Source organism: Dermochelys coriacea, chromosome 12 (genome assembly GCF_009764565.3).
Source record: "Dermochelys coriacea isolate rDerCor1 chromosome 12, rDerCor1.pri.v4, whole genome shotgun sequence".
NCBI lineage: Eukaryota > Metazoa > Chordata > Testudines > Dermochelyidae > Dermochelys > Dermochelys coriacea.
The window spans coordinates 18149530-18162419 of record NC_050079.1 but is presented as its reverse complement, the minus strand read 5'-3'; the positions used below and the strand labels follow the sequence as shown (position 1 = coordinate 18162419).

The following is a 12890-nucleotide window of genomic DNA, read 5'->3' as shown; positions in this document are numbered from 1 at the left end:
CAATATTTGGTTGATGAATATTCTGGGAAAAATAATGACAGTGACATTTCTTCTGTGGGAACTTTCTCCTCTGCAACTGCTTTGTCAACAGCCACTACATATTGCCTCAAATTTGTCCTCTTCTGTGAAATTGCTGCATGTTACCATTTTACAGATGGCTGTGAGAATCTTATGGTATTACCAAACCTTATGAAAACACTATTTTCCTCCACTCAGTAGAATGGAGTGATTACAAGGAACCACTGCTCTGTTCACCACACTGCATTACTGATCATTGGTATTTAGGCTCAGTTAAGCCTTGATTCAGCAAAGCACTTAAGCACATGCTTTCCTTTAAGCAGTTAAGTAGAATCATAGAATATCAGGGTTGGAAGGGATCTCAGGAGGTCATCTAGTCCAACCCTCTGCTCAAAGCAGGACCAATCCCCAATTTTTGTCCAGATCCCTAAATGGCCCCCTCAAGGATTGAACTCACAACCCTGGGTTTAGCAGTCCCATTCCAGTTCTGCAAAACACAAACATGTAGCTACACTATTGGGGAAAAGCACTGAAAGACATGTTTAACTCATATTGAAGTCAATGGGGCTACTTACATGCTTAAGTGTTTTGCTTAATCGGGTCTTAGTTTGTTGCTCTTTTCATGGGAAATCTAGTGTGATCTTATGGCAATTCCCATGATCACTAAAAGAAAAAGGAGTACTTGTGGCACCTTAGAGACTAACAAATGTATTTGAGCATAAGCTTTCGTGAGCTAAAGCTCACTTCATCGGATGCATTCACATGTATGCACATGTATGGATGTAGCTCACAAAAGCTTGTGCTCAAATAAATTTGTTAGTCTCTAAGATGCCACAAGTACTCCTTTTCTTTTTGTGAATACAGACTAACATGGCTGCTACTCTGAAACCCATGATCACTGTGTACCAGAACAACATATGTTAGAATAAGCAGGGGAGATAAATAAGACATTGAGATCTTGACACTTATTAGCGGGGCAGATTTTACTACTTTTGGAAATTCATGAAGACCTCCTGGCAATTTCAAATTGTTTATAAACAGGTGAGGATCGCCCATAAGCATTCTAGGCATCATTCTTCTCTTGCTTTTGTGTGTTACTTCTTTACATCAGGGGTGTAAACACAGCTGTAATCAATGGAGTTACACCACTGTAACACTGATGTAAATCAGAAGAGTATCAGGTCCTGCTTGTGCAGCTTTTCCCAAGGTAGACCGTGACCCCATCAAAGAGTGAATCCAACAGTTGCACATTATGTGCATATTATAGGAATTAGGCAGCAAGCCAAAAAGACATAAATCTGAGTGGTCAGCAATGCAGTATAGGGCATATAGCTGTTGAATTTCTAGCATACCCTTCAGGCACTGTGTGTTACTCCACTGCACGATGATGACAGATGATAATTTAGAAAATGACAAAATCACAAATATACATGTACGTATACAAATGCAGTTTGAATCCCACCTTTTGCCATGCAAATGATTTGGTCAAGAAAAATGATGGTCAGAAGTCAGTGAAGATACAAAACATGGGGTGAAATTATGGAGGATAGGTATACTATCTTAGAACTCATTAACATTATCACACTAAAACTGACTCCTCTCCCAAATAATTCCGTAATCCTCCTACAGCCCCCCAAGCCGCCGCCCCCAAACACACATTCAGGCAGAAGCCTAGACTGAATAGGATGCACCTCGTACCATGCTCTGAAGATCACATAGGGCTGGTAGACCTATGAGAGAAGCCTGAAACAGTCAGGTTCCCTTTGTTATGAATGCCCCAACTCCAGTACCCAGATACTCAAATCTGGGAACTATGGTCCAGATCATTAAAGGTATTTAGGTGTCTAACTCCTATTGAAATCAATGGGAGTTAGATGCCCACTACCTTTGAGGATCTAGGTGTAGTAGCAGAGATTCTGTAGGGTGCTTTTTCTATTATGACAGAGCATAGGGATAAAGAGGTTTCTCAAGTGGTAGCCACCCCATGACCCAAGCCATGTAAGAATTTTTAAATTAAGCTCAACACCTTGAATTCCTGCTCAGAAACAAATAGAAAGCTGGTGCAGCCTTTGGAGAACAGGTGTGATATATGATCTGTAACTGACACAGCTAAGGAAGTTGGGCTGCTGAGTTCTGTACTAACTAAAGCTTCCTGAATAGTTTAAATGCAGCCCATATCTAGCACACACAGCTGCAATCAAATCAATGTCCCAGCCCGGGCGTATGCAATCAGTCTTCAGGGAAACCCAATGGCCCACGTGGCCTAGCTTCTGTTCATGCCCTGCCATGCTGGCGAGTTCTTTAGATGGTGGTTCCTATTGTTTCAGCAGCTCTCATTACACCAAGGGGCATTTAACTGCTCCTTCATTTAGCCTGAATAAGAGGTGCTTGTGCCCATAAATTTCATCCAGGTCTGTGATTGATGGGGACCATTTAAGACCTTCCAGTATAACAATGTTAAGAGAAAAGGAGTACTTGTGGCACCTTAGACACTAACAAATTTATTAGAGCATAAGCTTTCGTGAGCTACAGCTTGATGAAGTGAGCTGTAGCTCACGAAAGCTTATGCTCTAATAAATGTGTTAGTCTCTAAGGTGCCACAAGTACTCCTTTTCTTTTTGCGAATACAGACTAACACGGCTGCTACTCTGAAACCTGTCAATGTTAAGAGAGTGCCTCTTGTGAGTTAAGAGATGACAATGCTCTCTCTCTTCCTTCCGTGAGGTACCACAACAAAATGCTGCAGCTTGCTCTCGAGGCAGTAGTATAGTCAAGGGTAAACATGGGTAAATGGAATTTACTCACTTCTCATTTGGGGAATATGGAGTTTAATTAAGGTTAGCTTACCCACTTTTTTACCTCTACACCACTGCTTAGAAGCTTTGATGGTTTGTTTTCTTAATGAATCAGTGAAAATGATGGTATTAACAAGGGAAAGTTTTGGGCTGAAGGAGTGGGCTTTGCATTTAGCCCTGAATGCAGCTGGGTTAGTGGTCTTTCTTATTTCTTCTGGCAGTAAGTTAAGTATTCTCTGAACCCTGTATTCTGATGGCAAAGTCCACCCTGGCGAAAAGGGGTAGATTTTTTGTTCACAGTCTTGCCCTTTGAAATGCATTTATAGACCTCTATAGCTCTCTCCTTCTGTATCTCAAAGATACGTTGTCACCAATAATTGCACATATATAGAACCTTTCATCAGGTGATCCTGAAGTACTTTGAAACTAAGGCCTCAATCACAGAATGCTTCACACTAATGGAGTTTTGCCTGAGTAAAGCCTGCAGGATTGAACCTTAACAGACAGTAACGTGAGCTCTCAAATTGGAAAATGAGTCTCCTTGAAGAACCTGTCTGGTACAAAGAAGTCTGATTGTGTATTCTCTCTGAGACTGCTGATTTACCAGAGCAGTGGGAAGATTATAAAAGACAACATTCTATGTTCCACCTGAGTACTAAGGGAGCCTGAGGCATTATAATGTTCTTTGCTATGAATGCCTATTTTATATTGCTAGTCTTTTTCAAGCAACAGTAACATAACTTACAACTGTACTACCTAGTGTTTTCTTCTGACCCTCCCTGCCTAGACTGATCGTGTTTGTACAGGAAACCTTTGAATCACAAGCTTTCTTTTATTCAGTGAGGTCACTGTAATAAGGTTATCCCAGGTCTCATGAGATGCATCTTGAAACATGGTCTGGTTTGCAGCAGGATGATTCAAAGAAGGTAATGTGATGAAATTGTTAGCCATCCCATTTGGTATGGTAATATTGAGCTTTGCCAGTGGTGTCACTACAATTTTTAAAATACAATTATTAAAACTGCTTCTTTAGATTCCTGTAATGCTTTATTAGCTTGTCTCGGGTGTGTGAATAGAATACTTCTGTGTTCAACGTTCTCCATGGAAAGTATAAGATTGTCTTTTTAACTGAACCATTAGACTTCATTCATAAAAGGTTAATTTATATTATATATATAGTCAACACCCAATTAAATACAAAAATCTCTGAAGCTTTTATATGTGAAATAAATCTGTGGGGGTTTTATGATTAACTTGTAGGAAGATGATACAGTTATAGGGCTGCATGGGAGAATTTATAGCTTGTCAGCTGTGCAAAGATATCATCTTCCAAAGTATTTTCTGGGTGACATGGCAACAAAATTCACCCAGACATTAAACAGAAATCCTTTGTAAGCTCTGTCTGAGTTAGCTGTGATACTGATTAAAAGTGAATTTCTCTCTAAATGAGCTAAAGCAGGCACATCATTTGAACATCTAAAGAATAAAATAAACATCCATTTTAATAATGTAGGGACTAAATCCTGCCCTGGCTGGCCCAGCAGTGATAAGCAAATTGGAGTCCACAGGCATACCACAGGGAGGTGCTTCAAGCCATGCCATACAATATCCATTGCTGCCCATCTTACACCAGGTCTTCCAGGGAAAAAAGTATACTATACTGCATTATTTGAAATCCTATGCAGTTATGTAACTTAAGATTGTACAATGTTTCAAACATGGGGCAGAGTTAAGGTTGCATGCACAACCCCAACCTTGCTATTCTTTACTTTTTAGTGTTTATACAAGCAAGGTCAATACTCTCTTCAGGCAGCTTTTTTAATGGAATTTCCTAGTTTTTCTTTCTTTTTTAAAGAAGAAACAAACTCTAATATCTGAACATTTCTTGCAGCCACAGAGCTACTCTTGTGTTTAGCCTCTCCATGTGCTCTGGGGTAGCAGCAGAGGAAGCAGCTGCCACAGTGGCACTCTGGTTATATGTACAGACTAGATTAACTTTTTAAAATAATTATAGTTTGGGGGCCAAATTCATCCATTAACTTTGGTGGATTTATACCACGGATGAATTTGGTCCTTTATCTTCCTAGGAGATGCAATCATTTTAATTTGTTTAAACAGTAGCCACCAGTATATTTGCATACTGACCCTTCTGTAAACACCCTTGGCCTTGTGGGCTGTACTAACTCTGGAAACTCTTGGATGCTGATTCCATGGCAGGCTGACCAACCCATGACTGGCCAGCCACAGAAGACCAAAGTGGAAAAATCACACCAAAAGCTCCCAGCTGCATGACACAAACCTGTTTTGGACAGGGGAAGAGGGGACATGCAAATAAGCTCCCCAACAATTCTTAATATTGGAACTAGTGCTTCTTCTTCTTCTTCTTCTTCTTCTTCTTCATGTAGCTCCTGGAATTCCTAGCTCCCTAGGGCTGGAATAACTTGTCTGTATAGAGAAAATCAACTTACGACATATTCCTGGAGGTAGGTTGGGAAGGAACCTTCTGACTATACCTTTCATATCTGCTGCAGCTGACTCTTGGAGGATACTTTTCCTTTCTCCATTGGATCTGAAGCTCTTGCCTCCTCTTGCAATGACTACCATCTGAAAAGCTTTCTCCTGAAGAAAAGGAGTACTTGTGGCGCCTTAGAGACTAACAAATTTATTTGAGCATAAGCTTTCGTGAGCTGCAGCTCACTTCATCGGATGCATTCAGTGGAAAATACAGTGGGGAGATTTATATACATAGAAAACATGAAACAATGGGTGTTGCCATACACACTGTAAGGAAAGAGTGATCACTTAAGATGAACTATTACCAGCAGGAGAGCAGGGGAAAGGAGGAAAACCTTTTGTAGTGATAATCAAGGTGGGCCATTTCCAGCAGTTGACAAGAACGTCTAAGGAAAAGTGGGGGGTGGGGGGGAAATAAACATGGGGAAATAGTTTTACTTTATGTAATGACCCATCCACTCCCAGTCTCTATTCAAGCCTAAGTTAATTGTATCCAGTCTGAAAATTAATTCCAATTCAGCAGTCTCTCGTTGAAGTCTGTTTTTGAAGTGTTTTGTTGAAGTATTGCAACTTTTAGGTCTGTAAGCGAGTGACCAGAGAGATTGAAGTGTTCTCTAACTGTTTTTTTGAATGTTATAATTCTTGATGTCTGATTTGTGTCCATTTATTCTTTTATGTAGAGACTGTCCAGTTTGACCAGGCTGACAAAGGAGGTGCTGTCGTCATCATGAATAGGTCGGAATATGAACAAGAGGCTGCTAGGCAGCTCTCCAACACCACTTTCTACAAGCCATTACCCTCTGACCCCACTGAGGGTTACCAAAAGAAACTACAGCATTTGCTCAAGAAACTCCCTGAAAAAGCACAAGAACAAATCTGCACAGACACACCCCTGGAACCCCGACCTGGGGTATTCTATCTGCTACCCAAGATCCATAAACCTGAAAACCCTGGACGCCCATCATCTCAGGCATTGGCACCTTGACAGCAGGATTGTCTGGCTATGTAGACTCCCTCCTCAGGCCCTATGCTACCAGCACTCCCAGCTATCTTCGAGACACCACTTACTTCCTGAGGAAACTATAATCCATCGGTGATCTCCCTGCAAACACTATCCTGGCCACTATGGATGTAGAAGCCTCTACACCAACATTCCACACAAAGATAGACTACAAGCCATCAGGAACAGTATCCCCGATAATGTCACGGCAAACCTGATAGCTGAACTTTGTGACTTTGTCCTCACCCATAAGTATTTCACATTTGGGGACAATTTATACCTTCAAATTAGCGGTACTGCTATGGGTACCCGCAGTATGGTCCCCACAGTATGCCAACATTTTTATGGCTGACTTAGAACAATGCTTCCTCAGCTCTCGTCCCCTAATGCCCCTACTCTACTTGCGGCACACTGATGACATCTTCATCAGCTGGACCCATGGAAAAGAAGCCCTGGAGGAATTCCACCACGATTTCAACAATTTCCATCCCACCATCAACCTCAGCCTGGACCAGTCCACACAAGAGATCCACTTCCTGGACAAAAAGAAAAGGAGTACTTGTGGCACCTTAGAGACTAACAAATTTATTAGATCATAAGCTTTCGTGAGCTACAGCTCAGCTGAGCTCAGCTGAGCTGTAGCTCACGAAAGCTTATGCTCTAATAAATTTGTTAGTCTAAGGTGCCACAAGTACTCCTTTTCTTTTTGCGAATACAGACTAACACGGCTGCTACTTCCTGGACACTACAGTGCTATTAAGCGATGGTCACATAAACACCACCGTATATCGGAAACCTACTGACCGCTATTCCTACCTACATGCCTCCAGCTTTCATCCAGACCACACCACATGATCCATTGTCTACAGCCAAGCTCTACGATATAACCGCATTTGCTCCAACCCCTCAGACAGAGACAAACACCTACAAGATCTCTATCATGCAATCCTATAACTACAATACCCACCTGCTGAAGTGAAGAAACAGATTGACAGAGCCAGAAGAGTACCCAGAAGTCACCTACTACAGGACAGGCCCAACAAAGAAAATAACAGAACGCTACTAGCCATCACCTTCAGCCCCCAACTAAAACCTCTCCAACGCATCATCAACGATCCACAACCTATCCTGAAGGATGACCCATCTCTCTCACAGATCTTGGGAGACAGGCTATTCCTTGCTTACAGACAGCCCCCCAACCTGAAGCAAATACTCACCAGCAACCACATACCACACAACAGAATCACTAATCCAGGAACCTATCCTTGCAACAAAGCCCGTTGCCAACTCTGTCCACATATCTATTCAGGGGACACCATCATAGGACCTAATCACATCAGCCACACTATCAGAGGCTCGTTCACCTGCGCATCTATCAATGTGATATATGTCATCATGTGCCAGCAATGCCCCTCTGCCATGTACATTGGTCAAACTGGACAGTCTCTACGTAAAAGAATAAATGGACACAAATCAGACGTCAAGAATTATAACATTAAAAAACCAGTTGGAGAACACTTCAATCTCTCTGGTCACTCGCTTACAGACCTAAAAGTGGCAATACTCAACAAAAAAAAAAAATTCAAAAACAGACTCCAACGAGAGACTGCTGAATTGGAATTAATTTGCAGACTGGATACAATTAATTTAGGCTTGAATAGAGACTGGGAATGGATGGGTCATTACACAAAGTAAAACTATTTTCCCATGTTTAATCTCCCCCCCGCCCCCACTGTTCCTCAGACGTTCTTGTCAACTGCTGGAAATGGCCCATCTTGATTATCAGTACAAAAGGTCCCCCCCTCACCGGTAATAGCTCACCTTAAGTGATCACTCTGGTTACAGTGTGTATGGTAACACCCATTGTTTCATGTTCTCTATGTATATAAATCTCCCCGCTGTATTTTCCACTGAAAGCATCCGATGAAGTGAGCTGTAGCTCACGAAAGCTTATGCTCAAATAAATGTGTTAGTCTCTAAGGTGCCACAAGTACTTTTTTTTTTTTTTTTTTTTTTTTTGCAAATACAGACTAACACAGCTGATACTCCGAAACCTTTCTCCTGAAGGGCACTCATGCAGTACCCAACTGCAGGTTTTAGCCTAATTCATTTTTCAGAATTGCAAACCTTCCTTCATCTCTCTGATTGGCAGATCCATTGAGGAACCTGCTTTCAGCTGTGGCCCCTTCTAGTTTTTCACATGACTTAACTGATTACGACAAGCCCTGCAATATCATTCCTATCATCATGACTGCTTCATGGCAATTAAGCACAGTAGAGTAAGAGGGTAACCCCCATAGTTGATACCAAGTGGGAACATAAGAACCTGCAAGGCTAAAATTTGCAACCACAGGGGGTTCTTCAGAGTCTCTGAGACCACCACATCATTACCACTAGAGCCTTAGGCAAGGCATTCCTGGGAGGACACTGTAAAGCTAGGCTTGCAGGAAGTACCACCCAACAGAGCCTGAGTGGCAACCCCCCACAGCCCACTGATTGGCTGATACCAGTATACAAAACAGAAAGCCATGATGAGGAGCTGTCTGAGCAACAATATAGACTTCTTGCCTACTTTTGCTCCAGATCCTAAAACCTTAAAGGGAACAAGTCACTCAGAACTTTGAGATGTGACAGAGTTTCCTACATACTGACCATGATATTATACGTGGCACAAACCATGTAGAAAACATATTACATTGTGCTTGTAACGTAGTAAAGTTCGAGTTAGGCAAAATTTGGAAGTGTTCACTTCTATTTATCTAGGAGCTTATACTTTTCTCATCACTATGGTATTGGAGCACTGCTTCATTACTTGGGGATAGCTGTAGCATTTAGTCACAGTCCTGGCTAATAGGTGATTCAGAACTTCACAGTTCTAGAGGTAGCATGGGAAGGATTGTCTTGGAGGCACAATCCTTCTGTGGGAGTGGGTAGAACTCTCCTGCCCCCTCCCCCCCGCCGCCCCATCAACAACAAAACTTGATTGGCTGATGGGGGAAGTGCCATTCCAGAACAAGGACACAGAACTGGCTACAGCCAGTTGAGCAGTCAATGAGCAGATGGGGAGGAGGAGGGTGATGGGACAGAGGGACTAGCCTGTAAGTGCAGGAAGTTTGAAGGGGAACAAAGGGCCTGAACTGCTACAGCAGGACCAGCTCACAGATGCCACACTGGGCAGAGAGACACCAAAATGCAAAGATGCTGAATTTGACCTGGGAGCTGTTGAAAGGAGAACTCACTGCTGCACTGGTGATAGCAAAGGGGACCCCCGCAGTTGCACAGTTTGGAGCTGACAGGACAGCAGAGCCCACACAGCTGGACCCACCATTCTGAGCTCACAGAGCATACCAGTGTCAGAATACAGGAACAGGTTAGACTGACCCAGGGGGGTTTGAACTGATGTGGGGTGGAGAGTCTATGTGCATAGCTAATCAAGGGGTGTGGGGGGGGGGTCAGTAGGGGGGACTGTATGCTGTACCGGGGCAAGGAACTCTGTGCAACTCCTTCTAGGAATCCTCCCCTGAGTTTACGCCTGACTTTGCCTGGGTTAGATTAAGTGTTTTAAGTGTGGTATTTGTTACAGGGTTAACTCTGACCCCTAAGAGAGAGGAGTACTTGTGGCACCTTAGAGACTAACAAATTTATTAGAGCATAAGCTTTCGTGAGCTACAGCTCACTTCATCGAATGCATCCGATGAAGTGAACTGTAGCTCACGAAAGCTTATGCTCTAATAAATTTGTTAGTCTCTAAGGTGCCACAAGTACTCCTTTTCTTTTTGTGAATACAGACTAACACGGCTGCTACTCTGAAACCTAAGAGAGAGGGTTGGTGTTTGTGAAGAGGCATGTGGCTAGGACTTGGGACCCCTTCCTCAACTCAGGGAATCTCCCATCTGACAGCTGGTGTCAGGAACAGGATTTGGGGAGGTTAGGCAGGGACCCCTGAGGTCAGTGTTTGAGGTACAGGTAGCTGGAAGGTCAGGGACATCTTTGAGAAACTCTCAGCCAACCCCTCACAACACTGTCCTTGTCCTGGCATCCTGCTGTGTCCCAATGACTATGACATACTACATGTTGGAGGGGGCATAGATACCCCAGTTTACCGGTGATGGCCAGATGATTTTCTGGGAGTGGCTGGAATCCACCTTTAACATGTACTGCCTCCCTAAGTACCAAAGGTGGGGATCCTTTCAGGCCAGCTGAATTCCCCGCCTGACGCCTTCTCAGGCTGTGTGCTCACGCTGCTTCCTCTCTAGATGGTGCAGCATGTGCGAAGGGCTGCTGTGGGAGAAGGGTGCCTTCCTGCCTGACTCCTACAGGGAAGTTTGTGTCCGCTGGGAGTGCTTGGATGGAGTAGTCCCTGTAATCCCAAGTGCAGGCATTGCAAGTTTTCCCTTGTCCTTGTGTCAGGCACAAAGAAGAATGTGGTCTACTTGTGCCCTCTTCCTCTTGTGCATCTGCAGACGGACTAGGGAAAATCTGGCTCATCGTGATTGTAATTCATGGGCAGTCCTACTGAAGAGCCTTGTATGCCTGCATGAGACCCCCAAAACTCTACTGCTGATAGACTTCTCTCCCCTCATGTCTCATCTGAGGCAGGTCTTTGCAAGGGAACGTAGAGGGGGAAATGTGGTGAAATTGCCCACAAACAGGGCAGTGTACAGAGGGTTCACATAATCCAGCTGCAAATGGCCCAAACATGTGATGGGGGAGAAACAGCAGACTGTGTCTGTTCATCTCCCTCAAGTAACTTACTGTAGATGGCAGCTGGCTAGCTCTCTGGGTTACAAGAAACTAAAGTACACCTGGGACTTAGACTACTTTTGTAAGCCTGACTGTTCCAGGGAACTTGTTCCTATTTGCACACTTTTTTGATCATTGGCTCACTTTACAGACTTGGGCCTAATGTGTGTGAAACCCAGTTTTACAGCCAAATGCATTACTTGGGTAAACAACATAATAATTATGCCTACATGCCACAAATCTGACACTTACACTGGCTCACATGGCTGTATTCATTGAGAAGGCAGTGATTTACAGTGCTGAATGCATCTCACTGACCCTTAATTTGGTTTTAGAAGGCATTTCACATCCACAGGGTATGTGTTTTTTAAATAAGAGAATCCTCAGGCATCAGCCCAAGCTTAAACACATGTGTACACTTCATTTTTCATGCAATGATTAAAGTCCCCACATCAGGCATATAACATTACTTACCAGAGGTGACTTGCTGTCTTCACCCCCTCCATTTTTCAGTGAAATGCGGTTTCTGTCTCCTCAGGGCTCTACCATTTCCTTTTACTTTCTCCATGCCCCGAGGCATGGAGCAGCAGATGTTGAATCCCTTCCCTATATCCTCGGCTGGCTGTTGTGGGTGACTTTCATGCTTGGTGTATACAGGATCCTCATTAGGAGAGATTAACTTTAGCCAGGAGATATCTCGCTGGTTTGGAGAAGTCGAGCTGTCTCCTTCTGTTGTATATGGCAATAACTTCATCTTATGAAGCAGCTGTGATACGTCTGTTCACTCTAGTGAAAGCGTAGGTTGGTGCCTAACTACTGAAGAAGCAAGCCTGAGTATGTTGTATGCATTATTGTATATTATATGTATTACAGTCTTCTTGCAGATGTTTATACATGCGGAGGTGGGGGGGGGCTAATGCCTCCATCTCATCAGGGGCTATTGATATAGTGGAATTATGGGAGTGGCAGGGCATGGAGAGGTAAAGTAGAAGGCATTCACACCTCATTTGTGCTGTGGAACACAATTCTATGCCATCTCCACTGCAGACTCATAGGAGGAGCAACAAGGGACAAGACAGGGCCCAGTAAGCAGATCCCTTCCAAGTAGATCCACTGGTCAGTCCCTACATGCTGCTCTGTGTGGGTCAGTGGATGTTACTGAACCTCTGATGTTGCAGTAGCTGCTGTCTGGGTACTCTGCACCTTATTCTCAGTTTGTGAGAAGGATTCTGATTCCTGGCATAGTTCCTTTGTTCACAGAACACATACATTTGAAGGACCTGATACAAAGCTGACTGGGGTCTATGGAATCATGGCCTAGATTACATTTTATATGTTTGCCTGCAGTTGTTTTTGTGTGTGTACATGTCTGTCCATCTGTCTGTCCCTGAACTGGAAGTTAACTCTTTTTATGCCCATCCATACAAATGCAATTTTTCAGGCATCTCTCCAGGTACCTTTTAGTCTCAGTGTAAGGTTCTAGAGTAGCAGCCGTGTTAATCTGTATTGGCAAAAAAGAAAAGGAGGACTTGTGGCACCTTAGAAACTAACAAATTTATTTGAGCATAAGCTTTCGTGAGCTACAGCTCACTTCACGAAAGCTTATGCTCAAATAAATTTGTTAGTCTCTAAGGTGCCACAAGTCCTCCTTTTCTTTTTTAGTGTAAGGTTCTGTTTATTATATTGTTACCAAAGCTCATATTAAAAACTGTTTTAATTATTTTGTATTTTCCCGAGAAAGTTATAACAAGTCTGGGTTATGGATGCTGCCTTAAGCTATTTGAGCCTAAAGTGCAGACTAATTGCTCAAGTCTCCAGAT

General features: G+C 43.2%; 2 long non-coding RNA genes across 2 annotated transcripts in view; both read right to left on the bottom strand.

The window, feature by feature from the left end:
* Positions 1-12890, bottom strand: part of LOC122456236 — an 82359-nt gene that overhangs the window by 7406 nt on the left and 62063 nt on the right. The window lies entirely within an intron of this gene.
* LOC122456235 lies at positions 3935-11963 on the bottom strand. Its single transcript, XR_006274997.1, has 3 exons — positions 10141-11963; positions 8382-9925; positions 3935-5425 (listed from the first exon to the last, which is right to left on the bottom strand). It is a non-coding gene; the product is annotated as an uncharacterized LOC122456235 (long non-coding RNA).